Source organism: Nyctibius grandis, chromosome 28, assembly GCF_013368605.1.
Source record: "Nyctibius grandis isolate bNycGra1 chromosome 28, bNycGra1.pri, whole genome shotgun sequence".
NCBI classification, from domain to species: domain Eukaryota; kingdom Metazoa; phylum Chordata; class Aves; order Nyctibiiformes; family Nyctibiidae; genus Nyctibius; species Nyctibius grandis.
In genome coordinates, this window is record NC_090685.1 from 2,020,929 (window position 1) to 2,033,827 (window position 12,899).

General features: G+C 49.1%; 1 protein-coding gene across 4 annotated transcripts in view; it reads right to left on the bottom strand.

Moving 5' to 3' along the window:
- Window positions 1-12,899, bottom strand: part of RALY (RALY heterogeneous nuclear ribonucleoprotein) — a 144,057-nt gene that overhangs the window by 79,167 nt on the left and 51,991 nt on the right. For all 4 annotated transcript variants that reach the window (XM_068419655.1, XM_068419652.1, XM_068419654.1 and 1 more), the window contains one exon: window positions 12,281-12,370. The gene's annotated coding sequence lies outside the window, so the exon portion shown is untranslated. The remainder of the gene's footprint in view (window positions 1-12,280; window positions 12,371-12,899) is intronic.

Sequence of the window (12,899 nt, forward strand, 5' to 3'; positions counted from 1 at the left end):
GGGATTTAAAAGACGAGTAGATGTGGTGCTGAGGGACATGGTTTAGTGGTGGACTTGGCAGTGCTGGGTTAACGGTTGGAAGTGATCATCTTAAAGGCCCTTTCCAACCAAAACAATTCTATGATTCTATAATATCATGTGCTTTTACAGTACTGTAGGTTTCACGTGCCACAAAGCAGCATCTCTGTGTGTTCCCAGTTTCCATACAGCTTTGACTTACAGTATCCCTTAATTGTCCTTCTTTATTTGCAGGGGGTGTAAAGCTGCACTGGAGCTTTTCCTTTGTACGTTGTAAACAGAGATATTGTTGTTTATTTATAGCTCCTTCTTTGCAGAGAGCCTATGGAGACGAGATGTCATTCACGGGGGAAAACAGATGTACTGAATCAATCACCGTGTGGAGGGGCCTGGGGTATTTCACAAAAGAACCACAATTCACAATAGAAGATAAATTATCCAAACAGTTACACATCCTCGTCTGTCAGTTACAGTCTCGACACAAACTTCCCAAAAAATGAAGCAAAAGCCCCTTTTTCTAGGTCTAACAGTAAAGCACAGCTCCCTTCTCCAGTTTTTAAGCTTGCCCAAGGTGCAGTGACAAAGGGAGCTGTCTGTGTTTCTACTTCCCTGGCTATTTAGGCACAGCTAAGCTTCAATCTCAAGTCTCATCTAATGGATATAGCTGTATCCCAAATGGTCTTCATCATCTTTAAAAGCTTCCTGTTACAGGTTGGGAAAAAAATCTCCCAGCCCAAACTGCTGCAAACCACTATGTGGGTAGGGTGGGGGGCCCTTCTTATGTTAAAAAAGGATATTTCTGCGTCGGTAGATATAAAGCACCACAGGCAGAATGAAGCTGGTCTACTTTTCCCATGCAATGATAAAAATTGTCGAAGCTGGACAAGGAGAGCTTCTTAATTTGGAAAAAGGGTCAGTACTTCACAGACACCTACAGATTTCCCTGAAAGAATCAGGAAAATGATCCACCTTCAGAGTTTATAGGATGACCCTGTCTATGACATCAAACTCAAATGAAGAAGGGAGAATGGAAAATAGGAAGAACTAAAAAGAGAAAAGAATAAAAGAGAATTAATAGAGTAAAATCAGTGGAATAGAACTAGTTCAACAAAGGGCTGTGGCATTTAACTTCAGGCCACACTGGAGGGAGGAAGGTCTGCCTTAGGCTGGAGCTGAAGTCCCACTTTTCGGGGCCCATCCTACACACCTCTACTGAATGCAGCAGCCAGCTCCACCTGGGGCACAGACAGGCTATTTCAGTGATGTGGCTCCCATGGTTTATTTCCCAGCCAAACATAACCATGCCAATACCTCACTGCAGAATTACAAGTATTTATAACCAACCCACCAATTAAACCCACAATGTTCAACTAGCTTCTCTGGGACAGACCTTGACGGGGACCTGTGGGACTTTCCTTCACCAGGGTGCTGCTCTTGCCGAGCTGGGCAGACCTGTCTGACCCACACACGCCGTGCCCTGGAGCTCAGCCATCTCCTCCACTGCCTGCCTGAGACCTGAGCCTTACACAGCCCCTGCAATGCCCTTTGTATTTTCCCATTTCCCACATGGTGGTATCATCCCAGGGCTGACAGACTCAAGGGCTTACCAATTTGATGGCCTGGGAGACAGAATGTGATATATCCAAACACATCCTTTGCTAGAGACAGTTTCAAACTCACCCCTTACTCACTTTGGTCCTTCATCAGTCGTAACCAGCTCAGCTACACGATGTCCCATGAAAATGGACACCACGTAGACCAGCACAGACCTAACGAGAGTATTTTTTAGTGTGGACAGCTCAGGGATCTATGTAGATAATCACAATTTGGAACCAACGCATGCTGATGTCCTACTCTACAGGAAAGCAGGTAATAGCTCTACATCTTGCCTTGCTGTGTTTTAAAACGCATCATTCCCACCTCTGACCCTCTCCCACTTTTGGGCTCAGCTTGTAAATCACACGGATACAGATGACAAAATAACCCCTGTATCTGCAATAATGTGTTTTCCAAATCCATTGTGGTAACAGCACGAACTGGTCTGTAAGTAAATGGACCATTTACTTACGGATCATAAATAAAAGCATTCAATTCTTCATAACCATAGAGCAAAGCTGAAGGTTCCCTCTTTGGCTGAGCCTGTGGACACCCAGCTCCTGTGAGCTGGGCTGTGGCACGCAGGGGCAGCTAAAAGACAGAAGAAAAGTCATTTATTCCCTCTCCCCTCCCACAATATCCTCACCATTTAAATGCAGACCAGGAAAAAACTTCAGAACAGAAAGAGAGTTGGGCTGTGAGCAGCCAAGGTCTCTCCAGGGCAGGTACAGCTGCACTTGCTCAACTCCAGGATAACAGCAGGAATAAAGAGCTGCTGAGAGCACGAACATCCCCCCTTGGTCAGAGCTGAAATCCAGCGGAGTCCGACCCAACGAGTCCATCCCTACCCCAGGGAGCGACTGCCTGCCTGAGGCAACTCAGCAGAGAAGCTACATCAGGTTTTGGCCATCGAACCTCTTAGATTTGGAGAAGACTTGTTGGAAAAGGACCATTTCCTTATCATGGCAACTTGGATGGGAATTACCCAGAGTTAATTTTAAGACATATGGAGGGTGGAGTGGAAACTAAGCACAAGCAAGGTGGGGACCCAACAAAGAGCAATCTCAGCCCTGTTGGGCCAGGAATCCCAAGGCAGCAAGGTCACCAAGGGGGAGAAATTCAGCCAAGCAATTTTGAGGGGGAGGGAAGAGTAGGAGACGATGCTGGCAAGCACAGGGTGAAATCAAACTGGAGAAATCAATAAAGGGAAAGGACAGAGGGGGGCGACGGGATGTGGGAAGAGATAAATTAAAGGCTTGCCCGGGGGTTATGATGGCTAGTGAGCAATAAATTAAATAAAAGAGGGCAACATGGACGAGCAAGGTACTGTGAAAAATTAATTAAAAGGAAGGGAGGCATAACCAAGGCATAAAACATGGGTGCTGGCGGAAAGATTAGAGGACCCAAGCAATGAAGGGGCTTTGGAAAGTGTAATAGGAGCCAAGGCAGAGGCTGTAAAGGCTGTGACTGCATGTGAGGGTCAGATAAACAATACAGATGCATTTTCAAGACTATGAGAAGCAGAAAACCACTGAAGAAGAAAGGCAGCACCTCGCTGAAGGAGGTTGCGCTGCTAGTGTGACGGCACTGGTATACCGAGCTCCCTCCTTGGCTCTTGCAGCCCGAACGCAGAGGGTATTGACTCCCCCCTCCTTCCACCGACCCCTCTGCCCCCAGGGAGAGGGCACGGGTGCTGCCCGCAGGATGAGGCATTGCAAGATGGGGTGTTCTAGCTGGGTATCTTAAACGTATGTCCGCTGAGACACAAGCAAAGGGGTGAACGGGTCTGCCTCGAGCTGGCTGCCCCCAGGACACCCCGCTCCTCTCTCCAAGCTGAATCCCCAGACTCCCTGAAGCCGTCTCTGAATGTCAGCCCCAGCTCCTGAGCAAAACCCACCAACAGCTCAGCCGCTGCCGGTCAGTTCAGCCCATGCCCTGCTGTGGATGCACTCAGTTGCCTTCTTCAGGCTTGAGGGACAGGCAGACCTTGGGTGATGGGCAGAGGACCCTCAAGGGATTTATTTGGCAAAAGTGGACTTACACCCAGGTCCCTGCTGGGTCCATTTGCCATCAGGGACTTGAATGGCAGGTCTCAGAGCACGCAGGGGAGCACCCTGCTTCCCTCAAGTGTCATCCTGGGGTGAGCCCCCTCCACCGTTTTACACTGAAGCTGCCCCACTTTGAACAAAGTAATGCCATGCACTGGGAGAACCAGAGATGGAGAAGGGGTTGGACGGAGAGAGCACGACCCGGCAGCCTGGCACTCGTGCATCTTGAGCACCGGGGAACCTGGACTCTCCTGAAGTCCCGTTTCTGTCCACCTTTGAGAGACAGGAGTGAAGCAGCTCTCCAGGGGCTCCTCACTCAGCAGCCCGGCTGTGCTGAGCCCTGTCTCAAGGCATCCAATCTCTGTATGTGGGGTCCTGGGGCTGCTGTGCTGGGCACTGCGCTGCCAAGAGCTGCGGGGGGTCAGCCCAAAACCCTGCGGTCCATCACCTGCTTCCCGGCCTCAGGTGCCTCACCAGGAAAGCAGCGATCAGTCACGGGCTGGGGTACGGTGGTTTTCAAAGGATTTACTGCTGTGTGCCAGAGAGGACAAGCAGCAGCTCATCAGCTCTGTGCAGAGCAGGATGGAGTGTCCCAACTAACACCCCCCTCACTACACCCTCCTTTCAGGCAGTTGTAGAGAGCGATCAGGTCTCCCCTCAGCCTCCTTTTCTCCACACTAAACACCCCCAGGTCCCTCAGCCGTTCCTCATCACACTTGTGCTCCAGACTCTTTACCAGTTCCGCTGCCCTTCTCTGGACTCTCTCCAGCACCTCAAGGTCTTTCTTGTAGTGAGGGACCCAAAACTGCACACAGGATTTGAGGTGCGGCCTCACCAGTGCCAAGTACAGGGGGACGATCCCTGCCCTAGTCCTGCTGGCCACACTATTGCTGATACAAGCCAGGATGCTGGTGGCCTTCTTGGCCACCTGGGCACACTGCTGGCTCATATTCAGCCGGCCACCGACCAACACCCCCAGGTCCTTTCCCACCAGGCACTTTCCAGCCACTCTTCCCCCAGCCTGTGGCATTGCACGGGGTTGTTGTGCCCCAAGGCAGGACCCGACACTGAGCCTTGCTGACCCTCACACAGTGGCCTCGGCCCATCGATCCAGCCTGTCCAGACCCCTCTGCAGAGCCTTCCTGCCCTCCCGCACATCAACACTCCCGCCCAACCTGGTGTCGTCTGTGAACTGACTGAGGGTGCCCTCGACCCCTCGTCCAGATCGTTGATAAAGATATTGAACAGAACTGGCCCCAACACTGAACCTTGGGGGACACCACTTGTGATGCAGAGGAATGAAACATGGTTTGATTATACGGCTTTCCCCTCGTATACAGGAAAGAACAGGCAAGAGACCAAGGCTGCCATGGTCCCCGTTTGTCCCTCTTCTGTGAAGGGGGTAGGAACAGCCCATGACCAAAAGCTTGTCTCTACAGAGCTCGTCCACCAGAGGAAAGCTGGGGACCCAGTTCAGTCCTCCGAGGTCACCCAGCACATCCCAAGGTCACCCTTACTGATCCACTGACCCTGGTTTTTTTTTGTTGAACCTCTATCCTCAGGAAGAACACAAAAAAGAGAGTATTTTAGAAGGAAAAAAAAATACCCCAAACCCTACCCTACACAGCTCATCATAAACACAGGGTGCGTGGCATCATCCATCATCCTCTGGGTGTTACAGCAACCAGGGAAAGGAGCCCAGCCTCACCTCTGCAGGCAGCATAACCTCCCTTGCGCTAGTGCTACGTCTCTGTACCACACCACTGCCTGGGAAAGGGCAGTGCCTCACGGGAGCAGCACATATGATAACGAAATGCTACAGAAGGGGGATGGTAAAATAAGCCACTTTTTGGCTCATTTCCTGAAATCTCCAATTCAAGACAGGCTGTAAGTAAATCTCACGCCTGGATTTCTATTGACGAAGGAATGTGGCCATCTGTCTGTTTGCCTTTGCTGCACTTCTTGCTAACCCTTATTTCTCTCCTTAAAAAAAAAAATCCATGCTCACTTGTCATATTTGATGCATCTGACAAGGTCAGAGCCATCATATCCCATCAAGCACGTGCTGATACAGCCTCGCAAAGGGAAGCTGAGAAGAGATGTGCAAAGAGAGAGCTATTTTTGTATTTTCATTTTAAGGCACCCCCTTGACTTCTGCTTTCTGACTCACTTTCCAGCTCCAGTACTCAGAGATGCAGGCAGAAAGCTGCATCTGGTTAGGATAGGACAGAGCGAACGAGCAGCACCAAGGTACTCACTTGTCTCCTGTCCCCAGTGTCTGAGCATCTCATGGAGTAACGTTTTCATGGTCTAACACCAGTTCAAGCTGCAACAGAAAGACTATTCCCTTTTGGAGGCTCAGAAATGAGAAATTCAGGCCCAGCTCCTCAATGCTGATTGGACAACTTTGATGGCTGAAGCCCAGCCAACTGGCCAGGGAACCTGGGAAAATTATGACGGAGAACTTGAACCCTAAGGCAGACATTTAAACTCATCTCCATCTAGCATTAAATCCTGTCCCCTGGCCTGTCTCTCCACAACACGCAACACTGCTTGAGCGGGCAGCAACTTGGTTCTTGACAGAAGAGGAAGAAAACACCTTGTAGGTGATGGGGAAAACAAGCCAAGATGGTGAGGACCTGGTGGTTCAGAAACAGGTGAGAAGAACCCATCCTCAGACCTTCTGGCCATCAGCTTGTCTCTCTAAGAAGGATTTAAGGTGTCAGTAAATACAACCCACCCCACTCCAAGCCTGTAAGCCCTCCCTCCAGTTCTCCAGCAATTTACTCCAGCTGGGTTCCCGTTCAACGAACACATACACAGAGCTGGGGGATGCGCCTGTGACAGACCACTAACACCTGGGGCAGCTCTGACCTTCCCTGGGGAGTAATTCAGAAACTTTTAAAGTTTTATTCTGCAAACGTTTTCACCTGAAGTTTGAGCACAGGCATTATCCACAACCACAGCAGAAAAAATGACTGGTGTGATCATCTGTCAGCTGGTGCTCACACAAGCAGTTATTTGGGAAAAGATTTCACATTTTCCATTCATGCACTACCTTAATCTGAATTAACCTTCAAGTCTTGAGAAGCTCTGAGAAACAGATAATTTCAAAAAGCAAATCCAGAAATGAAAAAAACCCCAAATCCCCAAATCAGATACCTTAAATTGACATGTTATTCTGATAAGATCAAGATTTGCAGAAAACTTAATTCTCAGATACAGTATTCATTATGAATCACTTGCTCAGCTCTCAAAAGAATCAAATACTTGGTTGATCGCAGGAAACCAGCTCAGCTCTAGAAATTAATCGTTGACTCAGGAAGGTATTATTAACCCATGGCCTGCTTTGAGCATAAGAGTTTTGACTGAATATATAGGTTTAAAATTAGACATAGGCTTGAGTTTTTTCAGTTTATCAAGGTTTTAAATCCCAAACCAGGTACAGTACAATGGGAGATTTAGATTAGATATGAGGAAGAAATTCTTTGCTGTGAGGGTGGTGAGACCCTGGCACAGGTTGCCCAGAGAAGCTGTGGCTGCCCCCTCCCTGGCAGTGTTCAAGGCCAGGTTGGATGGGGCTTGGAGCAACCTGGTCTGGTGGAAGGTGTCCCTGCCCGTGGCAAGGGGTTGAAACTAGATGGTCTTTAAGGTCCCTTCCAACCCAAACCATTCTGTGATTCTATGTATGTGACGTGAAGACATTTTTGATTTTCTGCTCAGCCTGACTGTCCTTAAATAACACCAAATGCTCTGGCTCTTCTCATATACCAAGATACGACTGAGCTACGTAACTTTCCACTTGCAGACTGCACAATCAGCTGGAAGGTCCAGAGCTGCTGGCAGTGGCCTGTCACGCAATCCATCACTTGGCATCTGGAAACACCACAGATTTCCTGCTGTCTTGGCAGAGCGGTTGAGAGCTTCACGCGATTAATTTGCTTATTTAAAAGCACAGGTAACCAGAGGGACAGTGCACTGAGGATGTTTATAAAGGGTTAATTAGCATCTCTTCTTCCACTAAGTCACTCCCAGCAGAGCTGTGTGAGCCTGGCAGGGGCAGAAATGAGGAAACAGCTTCTCAGTGAAGGTCAGCACCCGGCACCCACCTCTGAAGGCTCCAGCGTGAGGAATGGCAGTTCAGCGTGTCAGGACTTGGCTCTTGCTGGAAAACCTGATCCTTCATCGGAACTGCTTGGGTTCCCACTCAAAGCCAGCTAAGCTCAGCTCCGCATAGGCAGAATGCATGCGAGGGCAACGCGGGGGGACGGCTCCATCATGGAGAACTTCAGAGCTGGCCGACACCAGGATCTGCAGACCACACTCCTGGTGCTCGCAACCGCTCAATGACTCCTAATTGTCTTCAATCAAAACAACCCCTGCCATGCTCTGCTTTCACAACAAACTTCAGTGCCAAGAACATGGCTTTTCTAGCCCAAACCTCATCTGCTTCCCTGCAGAGAGCAGTCACGGACCGGGGTCTCTGCGTGAGGAGAGCGCTCCTCTCACCTTGTGTTTGCTAGGCAGGCTCCACACCTGCTCTCACCAGGGGAGCATGAACCTACTCAAGACAAAACCTGTTCCAGATGAACCAGCTACCTGGGAACATCCCTCCAGCCAACTGCTGACAAATACTGCACATGCCATTAGGTTATTTCCAGCACAGACATGCGGGCAATCCTTCCAGAGAGTCTACTTAGAAAGGATTTTTAAGTGGGTATTTTCATTTATTTACTGTAGATAAACACTGAGGACTGTTAGCTTTGGAGGGAATTTCTGTTTGTGTCCTCCACAGCCCAGACCACCCTTCTCCCCATCCACAGTTTGCAGACACCATCTCAGCTCTGCCTCTTGAGACAAGAATTATGGTCTTATTTCACAGGGGACTTCACCACACTGAGCCTATAGCAAAAGAAAAGCTCTTCAGAGGCACCAAGATTCCCAGGAATTTCACAGAAAGTGTCAAAACAGATTTGTCCTCTCTGGGTGGTCTCAAGGCTCCCATTACTGGAGCATGTTGGGTGTGTGCATGCTTGAATCTACTTATCCTCACATCCTCTTTCATTTTCTGGGGCAGCCTGGGCGTCACTGGGTCTACAAAGAGACAGTATGGGTGTGAGAGACCCTGGGTTCATTTTCCAGACAGCTTTTTAACCAGTTCTCCCTGCCTTGGTTTGCCTAGAAGGGGTCTCTTTCTTTCTGTCTTTTACACAAGTCTATTTTGACTCAACAGTTTGCACTGTGACGAGCGGTGACGGGTCTGAAGCCTCTTCTCCCTTTTATCACTAAATAAAACCACATATTTGGTTTTATCTACTGGGAACTGTCTGAGGGTAGTTTCAATTATTTGGGTTTCTCCTCCCTTCCTTTGAGGTTTTCAGAAACACATAAGCCACCGAAGACAACTGAATTTTACTGCGCCCTAGCAAATACTTGCATTTCACAAAGTCCTTCCACGCTCAGAAACACCCGGGGCTGGTACCAGGGCTCAGAAAGCCAAGCGCACTCCACCCTGCTCTGAACGACCCAGCACTTCGCCTGTAATCCCCGCGCTGGGAAGGGATGCTGGTGATAATTGCATTCAATAATCTTCCCAGCAAAAGCATGAAAAGAAATAAAGAACTTGTGCACGCACACATGAGAACCCACCCTGCAGAGATCCTGCCAGCTAATTGCCTACAGAGGAATAAATAATTAAAAAAAAATGGTTCATGACACCTGTAGAATTAAAGAATTAAAACTTTATAGTGAGATACATGAGTTATCCCACTGCCCATTCCTTTCCTTGACAAAGGCATCCCAGGCACAGAGGGTAACTCGGTCCCACAGTTGGGCTTTTTCAGACACGATCATGAACCCTGTTCACGTCCCGCACCCCCTCCGCATCGGACACCGCAGCCCTTAAGCACAGCCTGCGCCGACACCTGCGGCCGCCTCCTGACCCGCGGCGTCTTTTCTAAATTCAGAAACCCGTTACATCGCTTCCTCGGCCCACGGGGTGCTAAGAAGGTCGCTACCAGACGTAGCTTAAAGGGCTACCGAGTGCCACCCTAATCCTGGAAGGACAGGAGCTGCTGGAGCTGATAAATGACCTGAGCAAGTGATTACGGTCTGGATTTGTGATCAGACACTGCAACGGCCTGCTCCGACACTGGGGGTTTTTCTAAGACAGCCAGAAAATTTCATCCATCCCATTTTTGTTGAGCTGCTTAAGGATGCTCTGTGTGCTCCCACTACGGGACACTTCCAACCCCGTACGGGTGGACTCAATAACAGGTATTTCTGTGACCTTCCTTTCATTGCCAGAATAACAGGCGTTCTCATCAGCCTTCCTAGTTCTCCAGAGTGACTCTCAATGCTCTTCCCCAATTGCCTGAATGACATATTGTCACAGCTCGTTCTGCATCACCCGAGAAACAGGTAGTTTCACAGCTCCCTCTGGAATCAACCTTTATTCTGCGCGCTCCCAATAATTGGAGAGAGAAGTGAAAAATGAAAAAGCAAATAATCAGCCAGCAGCATTCAAGTGTTCAGAAGCCCTGTGGAAGTGAAGAACTCATGAATTGAAGAAGGCGCCGCAGTTCAAGCCCCGCAGTCTGTGCACGCGGGATAAAAGACACTTTCCTCCACTTACAGCAAGTACTCTGTACAAAAAGAAGGCTCCAGAGTTTAAAGCACTGTTTAATACACCAACAGCCAAAACGAAACTTTGAAAAACTTCTGGCAGTGTTCTTTTTTTTTAAAATGTCTTGCCTATTAAAAAAATAAGGTATTTCTTCAACGCTGCCGAATCCCCTAATTTCGTTTGCTGAGTTAAATCCTGGTCTATGGAATTAGGGTGCAGTAGTTCTCCTATTCATGCAGAAAAGGGTTTTTAGCCAGCTCACTTGTTTAACATATCTGTATGTCGCAATTTTTTAGTTCTACTTGGGGTCAAGATATTCTCAGTACTACTAAGGGAAGGTATCTTAAGCTAGAAGCAGAAAATGGTTTTAGACAAATCCTAAGCAAACCCAAATTCGCTTTCTCCTTCAACTGCTCGGTTTTGGTTTGAAAAAGTTCAGGAGAATCTTTACCCCTCTGCTATTCGGGGTGTCCTGGATTAGATTTCCAAACAAGGTAAGAAGTATAAAACTCTTGGATCCTTATTTACTGTCCATGGTATCTCCTGGGGCCCACCAAGCAACCACAGAGCTCCTGCCCGTATGATATGTAGTTTTACCTGATCACATTTATTTTTTCTCCCTCCTACGTAAGTTCCCAAGGAAAAACCCAACGAGGGTTACACCAGGACTGTAAACCCTGCTGAACTAGAAACTGGGACCTGCTTTTATCCATCTGTCTGGGAACTGGAGGGGAAAGTCCACTGTTGAAAACATTACACCGCTCCATCTTCACGTCACGAATTGTGCATAGTACGATTATGCCCCGAAATCTTCCTTCACCCTCTGCTGAAGCAAACTCTGTGTTTTATTCACCTAAAGTCCCATTACTCCATTATTACCGAAACACAACTCCCACAAAACCAGGAAGCGGTGTCCCAGCTCAGGTCTTCCTCGACTTCATTGCTCAGGAAGCACAGCAAGTTTCTAACAGCCACAGTGATTCCTGGACCAGCATTTCCCAATACTTCGGTCGTGCTGCCACTGGACCTGATCCCTAAACCCTCTCTCATCCCTCCACAAAACCTCTTCTTCAAAGGGGTGCTTGCAGCTCAGCCTACCTGGCCAAGCAAGGTCTGGGGGATGTTAAAGCTTATTCCCTGACAGTATCATGTCTGTTGGCACTTTAGAGTTGGTTACCTTCCTAAATTGTGGCCTGAGGACACTGCTGTACCTTTTGGGGATGGAGGAACTCCTCTGTCCCGATTGAAGCGCTAAGAAACACAGCCCTGATTTGCTGACGTTCAAGGAAATACCAAGAGTGTGCTTTCTCCCAGCCCGTTTCCAAGAGGATGCTCTGCTCACCCCGTGCAGAGGCAGTACCAGGGTTCTGATCAAACCCCGGGCACCCTCCTCCACCACACCACAGCTCTGCGAGGCGCGTGTCTGCCCCGAGCACAATGACCCCCGCGTGCAGCACTTCTCCTCAGCTTCTCTTTGCAACCTCTTGCCCTGGGGTGTGCACCAGGGAAGTGAAGAGCACAGTCCACCTCTACGTTACCCAGAAAGTCATGGTTGTATTCACGGTCACTCAACAAACTGCAAACGTAACTTTTGGAAGAAATATAAGCAGTGAATCAGAAATGAAAACATGCCGAAAACCACCCTGCCCAAAACAGTCACGATCTGCCCATCAGGGTGGAATTAAAGCAACCCCATTTCTATTGCTGATAGCACATGAGGGAATGGCAGATTCTTAGCACGTCCATCAACCTTTGACTCCTTGAACGCTTACACCAGGCCAGGATGAGGCCACTTCCAGCAGGCTCAAAGAGAGAAAACCTTCAGCCTGAACCCGGAACGAAGCCCGCTCATCCAATTCAGCATCTCAAGTGAGGTGTCCTTCCTGCCCTGAACCCCACTGCCCAGTCCCGCAGAGCGGCAGCGGCTGGGAACTGCAGGGATCCCTCCCACCATTCCTCACCTCTACAGGTACCCCAAGACACGGTTACTCACCGGGGTTGGCGTGGGCACTTGGGGTCTGTCAGTCCTTCCCGTCACCGGGCTGGGAGCAGGCGCAGCACCCCTCTATTGTCCCAGCTTCACCTGCAAGAATCAGGACACAAAGGTTTTTTTTTCCAGTTGTGGTAAGCAGATAACCCAGTACTTCCGAACCCTCGGCAGAGAAGGGTGTGCTGCACTGGAAAGCAAAGTCGCTGGCTGGCTGTCTGCAAGGATCAGACACAGGACTTTCCGAGCTAAGACGCTGAGCTGCTTAGCGAGGAGCTCAAAGGGGAGCAGACAGAGCTGGTTGTGTTCGCAGGGCTGAGGGCTTGGGGTGGCTGCTGGGGAGGTGGCTCAGATGGGCTCGGGCGTGGGAAATCCCACAGGAACCGCCACATCGTGCTAATGCTCGCAGAGAACAAGGGCATCAGTGGACAGAGGCGGGTGAGAATTTTTGGTGACGATGGCTGGGATTTGTTCAGGGTGAAAAAGTTTCTTCAAACTGAAATATCCCATAGGAAAGCAGAAAATTTTTCTTTCCCCCCCCCCCCCCCGTTTTTGAGAATGTTTTTTGAAAATGAAGATTTCGCTTTCACAGGATCACAGAATCACAGAATGTTAGGGATTGGAA